This window comes from Dromaius novaehollandiae, chromosome 2 (genome assembly GCF_036370855.1).
Source record: "Dromaius novaehollandiae isolate bDroNov1 chromosome 2, bDroNov1.hap1, whole genome shotgun sequence".
Lineage (NCBI taxonomy): Eukaryota > Metazoa > Chordata > Aves > Casuariiformes > Dromaiidae > Dromaius > Dromaius novaehollandiae.
This window is the reverse complement of record NC_088099.1, coordinates 118,914,487-118,934,963: the sequence shown is the minus strand read 5'-3', so window position 1 is coordinate 118,934,963 and position 20,477 is coordinate 118,914,487. Positions and strand designations below refer to the sequence as shown.

Genomic DNA, 20,477 nt, shown 5'->3' with positions numbered 1-20,477 from the left:
TTGAAGAGAAGGAATAAAAGGGAAAGAATATCTTTGTTATCAAAGCATGCACCTATCTGCATTAAAATGTGACAGAAAACAATAATTCAATATAACTGAATTAATGCTCACTGTTAAAAAAAAAATCCACGTGAAATGATTATTCCATGTTCCTGTATGAGACTATTTGGTTTAAAAAAAAAATAGTAGTGATTTCTGGAGTGAAATTAAGGCAAGTGCTCCCTACAATTCTGAACATGTGATGTTGAGTCAGTGGGCTCTAGGGGATGTGGGAAAGCTAAACCCAAGTTTAGTGCAATGAAGCCTATCTGACAGCGGCCAAGAGAAGACGGAGTTGGACTTGATTGAGGAATTCCTCTCCCCTCTCACACTCCTATTTTCCTGTTGTCAACGCGGACCCATCAGACCTCCCTGGCACACCCCCCGCCCTGTATCCGGGCCCACCGCACTGAACCGCGGGGTTGCTCCAGAGCCTGCTTGAATGCACTCAAAGGTTTCTCACTGGCAAGGGGTTTGAGCTGAGGGCAAACAGTTCCTTCTGTATCTACACACTCATTAATTACGGCTACTTTAGTACAGGGCTTGCTAGATTCCTGGAGATTAGCCATTCGCACATCTTTACAGCATCATCCCAAGCCTTGCCTTTCTTTTTACCTGCACCACTGAATACCTATGTGATTTAGAAGCTGCCTTTTGTTTTTGAATCTTTGCAGACTAGGTCTGCGGTCTACTCCCTTCTTAGCAATCCCTTCAGCTCTGGTTTAGATTGGACTGTACAAGGACATGCATGTTCTATGAACATATTATCTAGAGTACATATGTATAGTAAGATTTGCTGTTATATCATCTCTTACTCCCTAACCAAGGAAGAACTTTTGGTTTGGTAACAGCCACTCTCCAGGTTTTCCACCTCTGTATCTCACCAACATTGCCTCCCTGGTCAGGCAGACAATTTTTATTTCTCCTAAATGGAGAGATTAGAAGGCACGAAATTAAATAATTGCAAAATGAGATCTGCAATGAAACATGAAACATGAAGAATTTACCTAAAATTCAGATCAGCTGCATCTACAGTCTCTATTGCTCTGAGGGTACTTCTTTGCAAAAATCCAGATCTTGAGTCATCATGATTACTACTGCACACATCCTGACTGTCTCTATTGGTACAGTGCTTCTTCAAAAAAAGATTTCCTAAGCCTGCTTCACATCATCTTTGCAGTGATCTATCACTGAACCAGAGGATTAACTCAGAGATTTGCTGGAGTTAAGAGAACTGCCTTACAACAGATCTGGAAGGCAGCCCTCCCCTCTGAATCTGGGGCCTTTAACAAGAGACAAGAACAAGGCAATTACGAAATTCCACTAACCTGACCACAAATGAGAAGTATTAGTACTATGGATTTTAATCAAAAATTAAATATGGGCATTATTATGGAAAGCAAAATTATGACTGCCAGGTGCTTCCAGCAAAAGGGATAGAAATGGAAGTAATATAATGCAAAATTTCAGGGAAGACTGATTTTTAGCACTGCATTGCTTAAGTGGGCAGTGAAAGTCACAGAGAAATCCTAAGGGCTCTTTCAACCCCAGAAGCTGAACTGACATGGAAGTCTCATCGGTTCAAGCAAATAATCCTGTCCTGTGCTGCCATCCAGGTTTCAAAAGGTTTGTGCAGAAACATGATACTGCATGTTCAAGAAGAAACAGCACCCAGCTTCTTCACAATGCCAGCAGACTCTGCAATGCTGCAAGTACAGCAAACGCTACCAATGTAGTGAACTCATTCTACCTAGAAAAATAGGTGACCCTGGTCCTGCACATACGTAGAAAAATGGCACTGGGAAGTGCATTGTTACCCAATAACTCTATGGAGTAAAACAACACATCGAGTTGAAGACTCTGCTACCAAAAATATAATCAGATCTCTCCGTATACCAGATACCACATATTTGGCCTCCAGGTGGGTCATGACCCCAGCGACTTTAAAGGAGAGGAACTGAACTGGAGGATGAGGGAGGGGGTGAGTGTTGTTGTTATGGCTTAAAGCAATTTCACAATTACCTGATAGTGAATGATGAATCTGATGCAAACACCCTCCATTAAGTCGGCTCTATCAAGTCCTTACTTTGTGTTTAACCTAATGATGTAATTGTATTCTTCAAAACACATAATCTGAGTTCTGATCTGGCCTAACCCCACAGAAAAGTTCCCCTTCAAAGGGAAAGAAAGCAAGCTCCTTGACAAAGGCAGTGCCGGGCCCAAAACAGCTTCTGTATCTCAAACGGTCATCTTAGGCAAAGAGAGACCAGGCATCTATTTATACTGTAAAATTGTTTGGGAACTAGTTGTTTCAGCTACCTCAAGCATTTTCTATTATTTATCTCATCTCTATTGATGTTTTTAGTGTCTGTTTTTTCCTTCTTCTTCATTCAGGGCATCATTAGGATCTATCATGCACACACATACAGCAGAAACGATGACAGTAACAATAACAATTATATATGCTAACTAAAAGTGCAGACTTCAAAGTCAAAAGTATACATATAGAAGAATATATAAACTGCAGCATTCAGTGGGAGAAGACGTGCAAGTGAATCAAGGCAAGAGTGCAAGACCTATTCGCATTCCCCAATTCCCTTATCTCATAACCTTTGTAAGGTCCTCCCCACCTCCCCCGGAGCCCTTTAAAGATGATGAATTTCTCATTCTGCTTTTTTCCATAATAGGGGCATTCAAACCTAACTGTAAAGGAGTTTATTATTTTATTACGTGGTGAGTGACAGATAAAAAAAATTCATCCACAGAGTCTTCCCAGAAAAAATGAATTTGTTCGTATTGACTATTTATAGTGGAACTTCCTTTCAATTTAATTTTTCCATTTATTTTGAAGAAAACACTGATAGGATCCAATATCATTCAGAATCTAGTCTTTTGGTCCAACATCATCATTACTGTGTCAGAGTGAGGGAAGGGAAAGACGAAGACCACTTATTTTTTTCCTGACAAGGTTCCTCTTCTTGTTATTCAACTAATAGTATCTGTATTTGGACTACTGCATCAGATTACCTGGGACGTGGACAGTTTCTTGGACAGATAAATTGATACACATTGGCACTAGATGCAGAACAGTGGAACAGGGCAACCGCTCCCCGTGACATGAAATAATATGGATGCTGCTATACTCCCACCAGCTCCATCCCTTCTCCTGCAAGACTGTCTCTATACTCTTCAAGCACAGATCATGAGATAATAAACATACTAAAGGCAAAATTCACTTCTGAATTCAGGATGGTTTTAACAAGTTTAATTTGCATGTATAAAACTGTTGACTTCAAAAGACCCCCCACATACTGCAAAAATTAGGTTTGAAAAGCATTTTTAACAATTCACGGATCTGAGAGTTTTCAGCTTCATGGTATAAACCAGCAGTGATGGAGCACTGAAGTTGAAAAACGACCAAGAAATAGAAGCTGAAACTCAATCCCATCACTTTTATTTAAAACTGAAAATATCTCTTTAGTTCTTTCTACATTATTATTTACCAAGAAGTACATATAAAGAGGAGTTTACAATTGCAATCAAACACAGAATATATTGCAAGGTAGCATGTTGCAAAAGTCACTGAAAATTAAGTTCAAGTCAAGTTTTACATAGCTATAGTTCAGTAGTTCTGAGGTCAGCATTTGTGTTTATTGCTTAACATTCTACATTTTCCTTCATCTTTCAAAACTCTCCCAGAATCTGTAAATGTAATTTTTTGTAAATCTCAAGTTTTAAAATGTTATTGCAAAGTTAAGTTTGTGTGGTTAGACTCAAACTACATAAAATTGACAACAATCAGAATTCTTCTTATCCTCAAATTGGAGCAGAAAATCATTTAGCAAGGTTTCTGTATGTCATACCTTATGATGACAGCTATGCAGAACTTGCACAGACTTTATATTTCTCCAGTTTAAGAATCCCACTCAGAAAACAAATGTGACATCCCAGGTATTATGCACTCTTACGACACAATGTGAGAGGAAAACTGATAGAATCAGGGCACTTGGGATGCTGAACATTTAAGACATCTCTAGTGAAGACGGATATGATTTAGGGATTAAGCATATGCCAAATTTCATTCGATGCAATTTCCTCATTAAACAGATACAACAGATGAAAGGAAACATTTAATTTCACTACTTAATTTATCTGAACTCACCTACAGTGATTTTACAGTATGCAAAAACGGTGGAGGACCAAGGTCAATGGATAAATAATGCTATGCTAGAATAATTTAAGACAATGTACTGTCTGTATGAAAACAGAAAAAAATACATGAAAAAGTACTATAAAAAGCCTGGAACATTAATGGAGCAAAACTATATCTGATACCACTTGGAGGGCTACTCAGAATCAAAGAAAATTCTTTGACTATGGGCTTTCAGTGCATAGCTAGTTTTCATGTGCAAAGAATGTCTTATACACAAAAATGCTCATATACAAATGAGCACTATATGTTGTCACCACATGCATGCACACATACACCAGCCTTTTTACTGTCACTCATCCACTCACACACATCTGTTCACGTAACACCTCACCCCAACAAAAGGTTTTGCAAATACACCACTTCCTTAATTATTCCCCGCCTTCCTATTGTGGAAAAAGGAACCTGATTAAAAACTACAAATAAACTGTATTTTGTATTTGTAATTTTTTTTTTTAAGAAAGGATCTTTAGACTTTTACCATTATATCCCTTGATGGTTCAGAGAAAGGTCAGCAATACAGATTTGTGGACAATGACCAGAAGTCAGGTGACAAAAAATTTGACCATAAAGGCTATGAAAGAGGTAAGAGTAAAAATTAAATTGCCAGTAATAAAAAAAAGCAATGCTCTGTAGTATGGAACCATGAATGTGAAGATTCTATAGTAGAGCATGAGCTTAGAAGGATGAACCTACATCCTTCATGACACAGAAGTTTTCAAAAGACACCGATGTTGATTTAACCCATTCTGACTGTAAGGTTTTTTAGAGCCCTTTTAAATGATGTTATGAAATTAGCAAGTGAGTTACTGTGAAGATTTTCTAGGGTTTTTAAAATTCATTTGGGGAAGAGTGGAAAGTAGAGCAAATCCTTTTATGCTGCTAGGATCTCTGACAACATACGAAGGGGAAGGAACATTGCTATCTTCCACAGAAGCAATACATTTTCTCTTTTCTTCCAACAGAAACACCATCAGGAAAAAAATGTAATGTTACCACCCTACAAATTTAGCTTTTCTTTTTCAATTTTTGCTAATGCTGCAAGACTTCATTGTCTTAGAAAAAGTATGTACTCACACTTGGATGCTCACACACTGATTGTAGAGGCAGCAGAAATAAATCACTAAGGAGCACTCTTTTCATAATCTCATCCTGCCTCCTTAAAACAAGCATGCTCCTACATAGCTTTCCCCATTTATGTTCTCTACCCTAAGTCAATAGGGCTATTAACCATATTATTATTGCCAGTGCGACACTGCTTTGTCAGTAATAGCACTTAATCCCAACTCAAGGATCAGGGCATATTTTTGCTGTGTAATTTCGATTCCGCAGTGAGTTGCAAACATAAATTGAGATTTACTCACCCAACAGTTTAGCGTGTTAGCACAATCAGGAAATGTAGATGGTTGAACCCTTTCAGCTACCATCAGTAATACACAGCAGATAAAACAAATGTAGTAGCTAAGTGGTGAATTTAGTAACTATTTAAATAACTGTAACTGCACATAGCATTTGGCTGCTGAAATGTTTTTGTGAGCCCAAATATGTACCCAAAACCATGTATTCCAAATCAGTTATTATATATAGACGTATCAGTATAAGGAACTTTGTTATTTTCATATACTTTTCATATGTAAATGTTCTACCAGTAATACAAATTCTTAACTGTAAGTTAACTAGCAGATATATTTAGTAATTGCTAACTACAATATAAAACTACTTAGAACTATGATAGACATAAAATGCATTTATGTAGCTTAAAATTATCTATACTGTGAAATTCATCTTCACAGATATATCAGTTAACTAATTTAAAGCTGTGGTTTTATGTAGATTTAATGTTTATTTCAGTGGAACACTTATTATTCTATTTGGTAAAAACCGCAGGTAGACTTCTAAAATGTCCATGACTGGGAAACTCAATGAACAGTCCCATCACATTTTTTCAAGTAAGAAAAAAAAATACATATCCATATTTCTCAGTAACTGAAATATTGACAACTATTGCTGTTTATTTTCATGAATTATGTATTTTTTCCTTGAGGGGCTGATTCTACCCCGACAAAGTCAAAGGGAAACTTGCCAGTGTTTTCAGAAGAGCAGTATAATGAGATAAAAACAGAGCATAAAAGATGCATCTCAACCTGCACTGCTAGTTAAAATTAAAGGGAAGATGATCAAATAAACACTTGTGGCCTGATTACGTAGAAGCTGAACACTTCACTACAATCCCAAGCATCATCTGAATGCCGCATCCAACAATTTTGTGATCAACTCTTCAGCATAACTTGACTAATGAAGAATACCAGATGAAGCTAATAATATTAATGTATTTTTCAACCATGCAGTTTGTTCAACTTGTTATTAATTCTTACTCATTTTTTCCCGTGCACATCCTTTCTCCATACATCCCATGGTCTGCATTGAGATCTCAATCCTCTTTATACACACACATCTGCTTAGTGCTGTTTTATTGTTTTCAGTAGGACTATGCAGTGAGACTATGCACTATGGCTTAGCAGACCATGTGTGTAAATTATTATAAGTCCTCAGGCCCCTATGCCACAAAAATCTAAGTTTTAAGAATGGAGATTAGGCTATCCAGTTGTTGTATGCATTGTTAATTGTTAATGCAAGTTGGCATTTACACAGGAACACATGCAAACACACTGCTTGACAGACTTTTTTTTTTTAATTAACTAACTTTTATTAATACTAACCAAGATGATACTATTTGGTACAGAAGCAGCACAAAAAATTCACTACAAAGCTATAGAAAAGAGAAGCTAAAACATAATCCATTCTGACACATATTTCAACATCAGATTGCACAGCATTAAACAGAAACATTTTTTGCAAAAAATTTTTGCACCCTAGGTACTCTACATCTGCATTAAGAGTCTTTTCTGCTTCACTTTTTTTTTTCCCCCCTCACATGAAAGTGCTAACTACTAAGAAAAGGAGAGCAGAGAATTCTTACTGCCAGTCAGTAAAAAAAAAAAAAAAAAACACTGTGAATCTTGCAGAGATATTACTTATTCTGAAAATTCTTAATTCCAACAACATGCACTAAGTAACACTATTAAAAAAAATCTTTTTGAATAATAAGCATGATGATAATACAGATTACATTGGCTCCTAAAACTTTCCAGAGACGATCTTATCCTTGAAGATTATTCAGTCAATATTTTTTTTTTCAAAAATATATATAAAATTACCCATCCGATCTGGTGTCTGTTCTGATTGGTGACAGCCATAACAGACTCAAAATTAAGCACTATAGTAGGATTAGGTAAACTTCATCCTTTCTTTTATTGTAGGCAACCCTTTCTACCCCTCATCTACCCTGACAGAGCTTGGAGATGGGTGCAAGCAGTTCTCCAAACATGCAACCTGAATATCATTTCAGGATCACTCTTGTACTGGGGCTCTCATCTCGGAAAACGCAAGGTCTCTGCAGCCACAGCATGGCCGTGATGCACTACAAATGGGAATGCACTGCATGCAAGAACCTGACATGCTGTGTTTCCACATCTCCTTCACTGGCAAAGTGCATAAACCTGCCAAAAGCACCATCAACTTTTGTTCTTTCTTGTCTCTAAGAGGATTAAACAAACTCATAACATAGATTCCTAGATTAAAAAATAAAATATAATCAAGGAATAATAAAGCATGTCTTAAGAAATCAAACTGCCACAGCTAACACCCTGGGACAAAAGGCAGCTAGATGGGCTGCTGGTTTCTTCCAAGAGATGACTGTGTCTTCCTAAAGCCTTGTCCGAAAACAACACAGGTCTGAAAAATAGTTCTCCTTGTTTTTATAAGGCTTGAAAATAATCATCCCTAGAAAATGTATCAACAAATGTGGAAAGAAAACCCTCTTCCTTTGGCTAAGAGGTTGTGCCAGAAAGTTTATAAGCTTTATTCAGAGTGCATTCCTTTGCACCTTCTTCAGAATTAATCAGAAAATATTCTTTTCAAAAAGGTCAAAATACCAATTTTGTTCTTATCCGAACTCTGAATATGTTTTAAAAAGGAATGGAACAAATCTTTTCTTCTCTGAAGCTTCCATGCAGTCTGTAGATCAACAAGCACATTTAAAAAATTATTCTTCTGCAGTCACTTTTAGCCAGCGATGCAGAGACACAAAATAAAGAAAGATGCTTTCATAGCACCGTCTGTGAAAAAAGCACTAAGCAAACAAGGAAACCATGTGCAGGCCAAAATCATAACCACCAGCTAAGCCCACAATTAACATCAAGTTTAATGATGTATGGACAATCTTTTGTGACTTGACTCCACTGCCAAGACAGTGTCCATATTGTTCATAAAATTTCAATTAAAAAAAAAATCAGCAAGTTTTTCTGATAGAATTTTAGTGGAAGTAAACTTCAAAGTGCTTTGTAGACTTCTTCCTTTTCCTTTTACGCAACATGTGTTTATCATGTGTCAAAGCTGACTCTCTACTTTCTCCCCTCCCCAGAATACCACAAATTCTTCTGTAAAATAAACAAAGCTCTGTCAAGAATCCCTGAAATTACCAGAGGCAACCCCTGTTGGAGATCAAAGATGCAAATCATGAAAAAGGCCTTCTGCAACATTCAAGCTTTCACTAAAGATGAAATTTTCAACCATCAAGGCAATCAACTGAACAAAACATTAACAGCATGCTCAGGGATCTTTCCAAAAAGTATGCACTGTGACACTCAAGCTACCATTTCTACACATGGTTTCCTTAGGAATCCTAATAAGTATCTGTAGGTTTCTTTTTATACTGCCATTTAAGTCTGATGAAGAAAAACCTTTACCTCAGAGACATGCAAAAATTCAAAATCACATATTATTAACCTTTAATAGGAGAGGAAAACAATTTCCTATTTCTAATGTTTACACTTGTTCTGTAACGTAGCTCATCACTGTCTATAACATATTGCATACAGGGACTCTGTGTCTTGTAAGAAGAGAAAATGATAATACGTTATTTGTTGCAGACAGTAGATGTGCTTCTCTACCTGCTTTTTTTTTTTTAAACAAAACAAAATGTCTCAATGATCTTTACAAATTGGACTTAATTTACTCACAACATAAACATGCTAGTAGAGGTGGTCTTGATTTCCAAAGCTGCTATTATGACTTAGTGAGTCAACAATAGAGAGAATTCACAGGTTCTACACACTCTTGAAGGCGTGCATATAGCAATTCCAGTGAATGCTGACATTTGGTATGAAGAAAATAGCTCTTATATATTTTTCTGTAACTGCTGCCACAGTATAATATAAATAATATGTATAAATTTCTCACTGTGGGCTAAAATTCACTTGAAAAGAACTTCTCATGTACAGAACAATTTGCTCTAGTAGATTAGGAAAAAACCTTAAAAATCCATACATGTCCATTTTACATGTTTTAAATAAATAAATTACAAAGTTACAAACAAAAGTAAATATTCTAGCTCAAATACACATTTCTCTAGTTAAGCAGCTTAATTATATAGCTTATTATAAATATCCCTTAATTCCATATAGATACATGTATAAGATGTGATATTCAGATTTATAGGGATAAAGTTGTTAACAAGACACAAAAAGACGTCTCATGTAGTTCCTATGGCAAAAGCCAGTCCAACCACATTGATAAATAAAATGTCTTAATTCTTTCTTCATTTATTACTGCCTTATTGCAAAGGAATTAAGCTGAAGTAACAGCCTGGAAAGTCAAAGTTAAGGCCTGACCTTCCATGTCTATCTAACCTATCTGTCAGCTCCCTTGTGTCTCCCTCCAACACACATGCTATCACTTCCTGATGAGTTTAGAATGGGTTATCAGGAGAATTTCAAGACACGTCACTTTTGCAGCAATTTGAGTGCTATACAAATATCTTCTGTGTTTAATAGGTGATTTGTATTTCAGTAGGTTTATCCATTTCCAGCTTATTATTAAAGGTGCATTTGTAAAGAGTTTAAAATGAAGCTCCTTGGAGACATACATTTTGCAATAAAGTTTCTTTTTGGGAAAAACGGGAAAAAAGGAAAGCAAGAATTGCTTGTCAACTTTTTTGCTCATTATTTTTTCCTTGAAAATTATGCAGTTTATTCCTCATACACTCTTTTTAAGGTGTTCTTTAAAAGATCCCAATGAAACATTAGGTTAGTTACTATAAAAATGCTACCGCTCCTGGCTGCCAAGTATCTTTTTCTTCTCAATGTGACAAGGACTGCTTGTGCAAGACCGTAGGGCCAGAGAGCCTGAGACCCTCGGTTGTGTCCTGCAGCAACCCCCCCCCCCCCCCCAAAAGAAAAACAGAAAACACTGAATCTTTTCTGCCACATTCACAGTCAGCCCCCCCTCCCCCCCTGCCTTGTGAAGACAGCCTTTATTACATTTCCTTTCTTATTTAGGAGGTCTTGGCTCTGACATTAATTTCTTATCTATGACAAACGTTAAGAGTTAATAATCTGTGGCTTTAAAGATAACAAATTATAGGCATTAATTACTCAAAAACCTTAAAAAATTTATGTGAGCATTACAATAAGAGCAGCAAAAATTGCTCAAGACCAGCAAAAACCTATTTTTTTCAACCACTAATGAGCAAGTGTTAGCAGATTAAAAGAAGCTATAATTTAGACAAGGCTGTATTCTGACAATCTAAAGTGAGTTTATCAGGAAACACAGAGTAACTGGGCTAGCGCATCTCCCTAAGGAATGAAGTCTTTTAAGGGAAGGCTTTTTTTTTTTTTTTAATTACTTTTTACTGTTTCAAGTATTTTGCTCACGCAATAATTTTTTAGGATCAAAGGTGAAAGTTCAGAAATCTTTTGAGATAAGGAACCATTAAAATGATGAACATTTGGGATACCAAAGTACACTTCTACTCTAACTGTCCTTTCAGACCTGCATTGACTGCACTATAATAGCTGCCAACATTTGGTACGGATTAGCCTTTCACTGAGACAAAAGAAGGCATTCCTTTGCTAAATCAGCACTTTTTGCCATCGGACTCATAAAACCTTTTCACAACACAAGATTTTCAAGAGAATCCTTTAAGGTTTTAGGATGCTGCTCCTTTTACTAAGTAACAAAATACACCCCAGGGTGTCTCATTGACCGCACTCAGCTGTCCTTTGACCTCTGCAATTGCTTAGCCTAACTTCGGGGCCACAGAATCTGCCTCCCCCCCTCCAGAAGGCTAACGTTGCTTCCTCCTAGCACCTGGGGAAGCAAAATGCTAGAGGTTCCCCCCTCTTCCAGGCTCCTACTATGTTCCAGATGTTGCTAACTAAAATGCTCCAGCAGTCAGGCTTTGGTAAGCCCCAAGTAGCAGTCGGAGCCTGCACTGTGGCAATGACCCCCTTGCGCTGCCGGGCCTCAGCGCTGCCCTTGCCCCAGGGATACAACAGGTCATAAAACAGGAATAGCTCTTCAGCCTCCTGGGCACGCTGGCCGCTTAAATGCAACAAGAAACCACGCGAGCCCAATATTCTGCCCTGTGACAGGCCTCCCCCACTTACAAAGTCAGAAAAAACTCTTGCGGGAATCTCAATTTGAAGCACAAATCCTCCTTGCATCTGTCTTCCCATTTGTTTTAAACCCTTTGAGAGGACAAACAAACAAACATTGACCCTCCAAGCGCATAAAACATATATTTAACTAGTAGCTTAAGTATTTGCACTGCTTCTAGGTAATACATCAAAAGAAAATTGTTAAGGCTTCAAACTGTCATTAAATAATGGAGTTGACCTTATTGTGCATGTGCAAAGAAACAATGGAAGCACAGATCAGTCCTCTTCAATGAGGTTTTTTTTAATTATATGATCTAAATTTCAAGATTTTTGGAGAACACAGAATAGGTAGGTAACCAAAGGAAAAAAAAAAGTTATTTACAGTCCACACTGTTCTTAAAATGCAGTTAACAGAAATGGAGACAGAGATGTTGAACAGAGACATACCATGTATTCTCTGCTAGGAAGGGCAAGTACAGTACCTTCTCAGATTCCTTTTAACCTGTCTGAAATGCAGTCATGATTAAGGGATGCAGCTAAGAGTTCGTGAAGCCTTGCTGCTAAGTTGCTTAAAGCTCCTGAACACCTGAAAAATAAGAAGGGAGAAAGAAGTTAGAATGACTCACAGCAGCATGTAATTCAAAACCCAACAAAACCTGCCTATCAAAACCTGATATAGGGCAAAAATTGAACCAGGGCAAGGTCACACAGTGAGTGGGTTCTCAGATCACTCCTGTCCCTAATACATTTATTCCAGGTTCCTAAAGTATTTTCGTTTCTGTGTGCAAGCTAACTACATTAAAAAAAAAAAAAGTTTTTAAAAATTCCTAGTTAAAGCTGCATTGCATTTTCTCTATATTCTACCGGAAGAAAAGTATGAGTTTGTTACAGTATCTGTAAGTTTTTGGTATTCAAGCAGCTGGATGAAGTATTAGGAATTTAGCACATCAATAGGAGAAAGCTATCCATCACAGAAGCATCAAAACTAAATGGTAAGGTAAAAATAATTATTTTACTACTGGATTAAAAAGAAAAACTAAATGGGGGAGTGGATATATGCTTTAAACTAGAGATTAGTGTTCAAAATGAAGTCAGAATTTGCTGTTTGCTCTCCTATCTCACATCTCATAAAGGTATTTTAGGGAAAACACTTCTAAGAGAAGTCACAGCTCATGAAAGAGAATACACTTGAAATGTCCCAAAGAATGACGACAATGCTGTAGCAAACAGCAACCAGAGCAGCAACCTCTAAAATATTTAGGGTGTATGAAACAGTAATTAACATCAGGAAAGGCTTTAACTTATCATTGACTGAACTTTGACAAGACTTTCTTAGGCATACAACTTGGTTCAATTTCTTAAAAGAAATGGACAGCGTTTTGCCAACAGATTTGAAGGAATTCTCCTTATTGATCACGAATGGGATTTTAGGCTTAAAGCTGGTACCCCAGTTTTGGTGCTTGTGAAAAGCAGAACATACCTATTTCAGACATACATCCATAATTCAAAACCCAGGTTTTAAAATTAAAAGCAATATAGCTTTAAGCTTCCTCCTCCTCCTCCCATCTTTAAATACAATCAATTTAAGGAAGTAATTAGGAAAAGGTTTTGATTTAGGATTTTTGTGTTATGAAAAAAGCCATTTAAACACCTCTATTCCCAGGGACCACTGATGTTACCCTGAGCTATGCATCCCTGCCATGCTACTAACAGTAAATCTATCACAGATGGTCGACAAGGTTAACACATGCTGCTTCTGACCAAACTGTAAGGCTCTGCAAAGACTTTAATGATTTCAGAACATCAGTAATCCAATTCCTACAGCTCCTGGGTCTGAAATTGCTATTTTTCGGACACGTGCTGAACATTTCACCTGCTAGTAATGACATTTCTGTATTTTCTTCTAATTACACTCAAAGCTAAGACCTTTGGCCCTAGGCCACAGACCTCTATTCAGACTGCACACATTCTCTTAAACGCCCTGATCCTTTGTTGTCACTCTTAGTCTTTCATCTATTATTTACATCCATTGAGAAGAGAGATACTCTACCATTTGTGAAGCTTTAAAGCTTCTAATGATCTTAATTTCTTCGCCTTTCAACCAGTGCTTCCCCTTATGGGCCAATGCCAACAGTGTGACAAAATAATTTTTCAAGCCAAGATCCTCCTGGACGCTTCCCAAACCTTGGCATATACTGGGCTCGTCTCTAAGTGTCTTTTGTTCTTATCTGGCGCCTTTGCAAACACAGACCTTAGTTCAGTTTTGGGGGGCATGGGGTTGCTTGTTAGTGATTTGGAGTGAGATTTTTTGTTTTTGAGGTTGTGGGGTTTTTTTCCCCCCACTTCTCTCCCCCCCCCCCATTAAAACGTCTAGTTCAATTAGTCCAGGTAAGTCAGAGAGATATTGCCCAGCATCTTCCCTGTTTTAAAGACATTAAGCACTCTTTGAAATACAAACTCCTAAGAACTTTAAGAGTTCACTGAATCTCCAAAAGCAAAACTACAAACATGCTAAATTTTGATTTTATACTGTTATGAATCCATCCAGTACTGGAAGATTCTCCCACAACAATCAAGAAACACAAAACATCAGAAACTCTTTTTCTGATTATTGGCAGCATTAGTTTGTCTTCGGCTTACACCACAGTCTAACAAGAGTACAACTTCTTCTGCCCTTTTTGGATAACATCCTTCTGGTCCTCTCCTGTCTGCAAGTGAAATACAAAAGCAAATCAACAGCATTTTTACCAAGACACAGAAGATCTCCTCAGAAAACAAAAGCCACCAATTTTAGTTTCCAAGACATGGGATATGATAACATGTGATCCATCTTGTTGGCTCTTTCTTCCACTATTGCCTGGCTTACTTTTGATTTCTAACAGTGTTTCCTTGTTGTCTGTCCCCTCTGAAGACCCCAACCCCCTTGTCCTTTCTTATTTTCACCATTTGCTTCAACCAGCAGTTCACTTGAGACTCATCCATCTTAAAATGCCTAAAGTGACAGATGCTCTTAGGAATGACCATACTGCTGAGTGAACAAAAGATAACATCACCTCTACGAACTCAGGGAGAAATACAGCTTCAGCCCTAAGACAGCGCTGTCCTGGTGGACACAGCACCATAAACCTCTCTCAAGTGAAAAAAGAAAAACAATTGCAAAGAAAAGGAATCTGACACAATCAAAGGCCAAAGAGAGTACTCTTTTTGTTGTAGCTGTAGTTGATGGTGTTGATGGTTTTTTTACTTTTTTTTTTTCCCCTTAACGCCCCATGGAAGAATTTTGTAGAATTTACCTATAATAAAGTCAGTGGGCATAAGCAGGATGGAAGTATTTCATGCAAACTGTCTCAAAAATCCTACAGAATTTAATGGAGAAAGAAGGCACTTCTGAACAGTTTCAACAACATGTCATGCAAGTCCTTAGCCAAAATACAACCATTACTTCATTAAAATGAACATACCCTACAGACCAGTTGCTCAGTTAATTTTTACAGGGATCCATAATTATAATACAAACATGTGTACTTGATGAATAAACAGTGTAACTGCAGTAAGACTATTTTAATGTCACAGGTGCTTGATAAATCTGCAATTTACAAACAAGAGCTCCACAGTGTTTTGACATTTTAACACACACCATTTAAAATAGTTTAAAAAAAGTGAGTGATAGGTTTTCCAACTAAAACCCACATGCCATTCTATGGAACAAAGACCTACATGCTATATTTAAGACTGAAGCAAAAACTTCTGACTCAAAATGTGCCCACAACTCCTTATCCAATCTGTAGAACGGGACATCTTGAAGAGAGAGAAGGAGTTCTGGGGCATACTGTAAATCTCTTAAGCAACAAATAAAAGGTCATGTTAACATCTCTCAGCAACATATTAGCAAAAGCAGTGCCACACATGCTGGCAATCTCTTCTCAGCAGTGAAAGAGAGAACTCTGTATACAAAAAAATTCCTTCTTCTCTCTCAGCAGAGTTTCAAACAGTATCTCAGGTTCAGTTTTCAAACACCATAATCATTGCTACAGTATGTCAGACGGACAGCATGCGAGCTAGAGACGCAGAACAAAGACCAAGATAGAGGGGCTATTGACCTAACATCATCTGCTCAATATAACATCAGAGAAAAATCACCATATGCGTTTCTTTAGCCATATTTATTAATTGTTCTGCAATTGGTGTCTCAGCACACCAGCTGCAGAGAGAAACAATAAAACTGGAAAGTTGAAGCCAGGAGCACTTCCATAAATCTCTTGTTCTTTTATGAAGTGATAAATGCCAGACATTGTGCAATGCTTAGTTTGTTGTTGTTGTTTTTTAACTTTATCAGAAAAAGAGGTTGAGTGTTTTAGAGAATCAATAACACCAGAAACCTCTTTCTTTCCTTTTTTACTCATGGCTTTATCATAGTGATGCGTTACAATTTTAGGTTCCTGTCCTGATCTGGAATCTCTCTATTGTGCTCTCATTACCAACCTCAAATTACCAACCTGTAAATACAGAAGTAGGCTACAAATACACGTTCTTTAACATACTTGATTTTCCCATAGCATCGCCATGCAATACTATTTTGGACATCCGACCTACAGAGAGTAAACTAACAAACAGCCAAGTTCGGTCCTTCCTGCAGAGGAACCAGGCTCCCTCCGTGGGGGATCCCCACTCTGGGCTCCATGCGACCTTCAGATCCTTGATAATGTCCCATTTAATCGGAAAAAACACTTGCATGAAGGAAAGTCTACAGAGGATAATTATTAGTATGCAACTGAAAAGAGATGTACATGGAGAAGACTGCTTTCCACCTCGCTTCCCAGCCAGCTCAGCCCATGCAGCTCTGGAACACTAGTCCTACGCAAGCTACAGGGCTCAAGGCAGGTCACAGCTCCCGGGAAGCAAAGCAAGGGGGAAACTGTGTTTGAGGGACTTACTGGCACCTTCTGCCATGGCCTTTGAATCCAGTTTGGCCAACTGTCTCAATTTTACCTTAAGTCTCACAATATCTGGGTTAATTTTTTGAAGCTCCTTCCAAACTGATCAAATCAAACAAGCAAGATTTGCAGTTAACATCCTCACAGAAAAATTTTGAAAGTACATAATGCTTTCATCTAAAATACTTGGAGATCTTTGCATCGGATACAGGCTAAAAGTAGTAAAAGATATCCTGCCTTATAAAACCTTTACTCACTTGGACACCTTATCATAGAGACAATCCTTATATGTTGCATCTCCAAATATTTATTGCAGTAGAAGGAAGTGTTTATAGTTAGTATGCAATCCATCTTAGGCACGCTGCTGGCTTTAAACAAGTGAAAAAGTGAGCTAAAAGGTCAGCACTAGTAGAAAGAGACCTGAATAAAAACTCGGACACTGCAAAGATTTTGCCAGAAGGGACGAGGTGGAAAACAGCCTCTTGGAATCCAACTCCCTACGCAATGGGTCAGGCCAAGGATGTGGATCAAAACAGCAGTGAATAGCAACAAAGCTATTTATGTTACAGTATTTAGTAACACCAGACAGCTTTGAAAAATCTCACATTTCGTGGGAACGTTTTTTCAATTCAAACCGAACATTTTTAAATGCACATACGTTCCCATACTTCTCATTCTAACACAATCCAATTTTAACATGGAAAAACCGAAATCCTGTTATTATACGTACAGGTAACTTTTGTCATTACTATTAAGTTATTGGCACTGAAACATGGCCTTGAAATGACAGCTCCATTAATGCAAGTCTTATTGAGGAAGGTTTCAAAAAGCCCCAATTAAATTAACTACTTTTAAACACAATAGGATCAATATGTATGCAGAGAAGGTACACCCCCATAGCAAGTTCTGCTTGCTTGATTGATCAAAAACAAAAAAAATCCTGTGGCCTTCCAGATCTCAGCTGGTGCCAGAAATCCACATAGGAAAAAAAAAATCCATCTAAATGAAACTCTGAAAAGGTTTAGCCTTCACCAGCCTATTTGCACTTCAAAAACTCCCTAAGTCCTTCAGCCAAACCCCAGGGTTGAACCATTTCAAAAATGAGAGGGGGATGGCCATGATTTATCTTCCTTCTGTGCTCTGGACAGAGCTGTAAAGTCTGCCAGCTTGTACGCACGTGCTATAGGCTCCTCTTCTGGAGCCTCGGATATTACGTTTTTTAGAAATAACTCTGCCGAATTCTTCGCTGTCCCTCATCTCCTTCAATTGGATACAAGTACAACTTATAAAGCTAAATTCTGATTTCTGCTTGCTGGCACTCAAGCTCTCAAAGCTGAGTCAGCAGTGTGGCCAAGCATCAAGACCACAATTTCAAATTAAAAGAAGAGTAGGCCTTATTCACACCTGTGAGCATCAGCTATTGCCTTACTGAAACCAGCGGAGTTGTGCTGCAGGAACACTTGTTTAAAAATATAATCTAACTCTGTCCCTTATACTTACTGGTATCAAACACATTTTTAGCAATAAGCACAAAATAATTTTCCTTCTGTACCTAATCGAGGTGTTAGGTCATGCAGTAGGCATTTTTCAGTCCTCTGTACCTCAAGATACATTACCAATAGAAGGAAAATGGAGATTTCATGGGTCACAAGGACCTTCAGTGCTGCTGTCAGCCTAATAAGACTCAGTCGATATACTCCTACTTTATACGCCCATTATTAAAAAACCCTGTATCTGAATTTTTTACATTTTTTTCTTGAAGTAGAAACACCAACTCAACATTACTGCAATTCTTTGAACATAAATTAATTCCCCAATATTCAGTTAATACATGTTAAAAATATAAACACACACACACACAAATTAAAAATATACCCCCTCCAAACATCACAGATAAATCCTATAGCATCCGCATCACAGAATGGCATAAAGAGAGGGCACTGAAGCATGCCTGCGTGGTCTAATTTTGCTAAAGTATTCTTCTGTTCTGAAGACCCAACACTATAAACACTGTACCTGTAACATGACTCTTATCAATCTAAATTCTTTCAATTTGGACAAATAAATAGACTTGTTCTTGAGGTAAAGAACACTAAGAATAGATTCAATATTATCTAGTTTTGCATGAAAAAGAGCCATTTGTTTCCACAGCCCTTTTCAGGTTTTATTTTTATCAGAGATCCACTATCTTCCATTATAAAACAACACAAACAGTTGAAAAAAAATAATAGAGATAAAAACAGATCCTGCCACTGTAGGTCAAGTCTTTAATTAGGCTGGGGGAAGTTTTAAAACCATTGACATTGTGCTTGTTTTTGTGTAAGCCAAATGCTGGCTGTAACAAAACTGTAGGCCTAAGCTGAAAAAAACCCTAATCACTCTATTAGTTCCCACTCAAATCAACTAGGATACTTAAGTGAGAGGTCGGCATCTTACACAGCATTTGACATTCTTCCCAACTTAACTCCTCAGAGTCTGAAAGTCTCCTTTGCTTCAGAAAAAGAGTACAAGATGTTTTGAGTATATATTGTCTTTTGAGTACATATATTCAAATTAAAAAAAAATCTCCAGTATAACTACAGATCCTTGTGCTTTTGCTGGATCTATAATAGAATATTTACTTGACTAATGTCCTTCACAGGTCCAAAATAAGACTGCAACAAGAGTGTATCTAAACTTGCATCTACTTTTAGTGTAACTTGCAAAAATTTGATTCCAGATGCAGCCTAACTAAACACTTCAATTTCCCTACATGCTCCATTTATTTCATTTTCATACTGAATTTTATTGCAGAATTTTCCCCATGGAAGGCAGAGATTTCTCTCTCCACACTACATGCAGTAACACCAAAAACAATTTTTGTGTACTACTTATTGTAATAAAGAAGTTTTGAGTATTTGCATAGTTATATGTTTTTCTGTGTTGATAAATCCTGGGGGGGGAAAGAATGCATAGTCTGATCAGTAGGATTTGGTACTTCTGTTAAAACTAACAGCACCACAGCCAGTTGACTCAACTTAAAAACTTAACTCCAAGCAGAGGGGAGAAAAACTCCATAAAAACCACAAACACATCACGGTTTGTTTTCCAAAAAAAGTTGGAAAAACAAAACATAAACAAGAAATACCCCATGGATTCATTAGCAACCAGGGTGGCAGGCCTTCGTCTAATTCCCTTATAAAAGCTCACACGACTACCTGCAGAGCCTGGGAGTGCAAATCACATTAGTGGAGACACCAGATGACCAAAGAAAGCATTTGAGGCCTGGTAAAACCAGTAAACAAAAGGCAGCATTCCAGCTGAATGCCACTGCTAGAGTCAGCATTGTAAGATGCTCGGATCTGATAACCCAAAAGCAGATTAGCTGCAGGCAACAAAAGAGTAAAATGAGAAACAAAGGGGTCATTTTGACACATGAAGAAATCATTTCCATTAAGCCATCTTGGGTTTACTGTGCAGTTATAAAAACTGCTCCTCCTTGAAGTGGCATTTCAAGCAATGAAGCTGTGACAGTGCAGAGACTTAGCCAAGCTCCTGAAATAAGGCATTCCTGACTGAAGTATAATTTGAAGCAGCTAACTGGCCTCTTTTCCTTTGAATCTTTGTGACATTTTAAGGACCTAATAATGATTTTAAAATCTGTTGTACAGATTTCAATCTAATGACTAACATGTATTGCTAGGCTTGACAAACAGAAGATTCATTCGTTTTCCCTGTATTTAAAAGCCTCCTGCAGAAAATGCACATACTGCAAATATCCTTATTTATTTATATGAGAAGGTTCCCTTCTCTTCG

General features: G+C 37.5%; 1 protein-coding gene across 10 annotated transcripts in view; it reads right to left on the bottom strand.

Annotated features, from left to right (window-relative positions):
- The window catches only part of GREB1L (GREB1 like retinoic acid receptor coactivator), a 145,878-nt gene that overhangs the window by 70,766 nt on the left and 54,635 nt on the right, over window positions 1-20,477 (bottom strand). For all 10 annotated transcript variants that reach the window (XM_064507279.1, XM_026122810.2, XM_026122811.2 and 7 more), the window contains one exon: window positions 12,231-12,334. The gene's annotated coding sequence lies outside the window, so the exon portion shown is untranslated. The remainder of the gene's footprint in view (window positions 1-12,230; window positions 12,335-20,477) is intronic.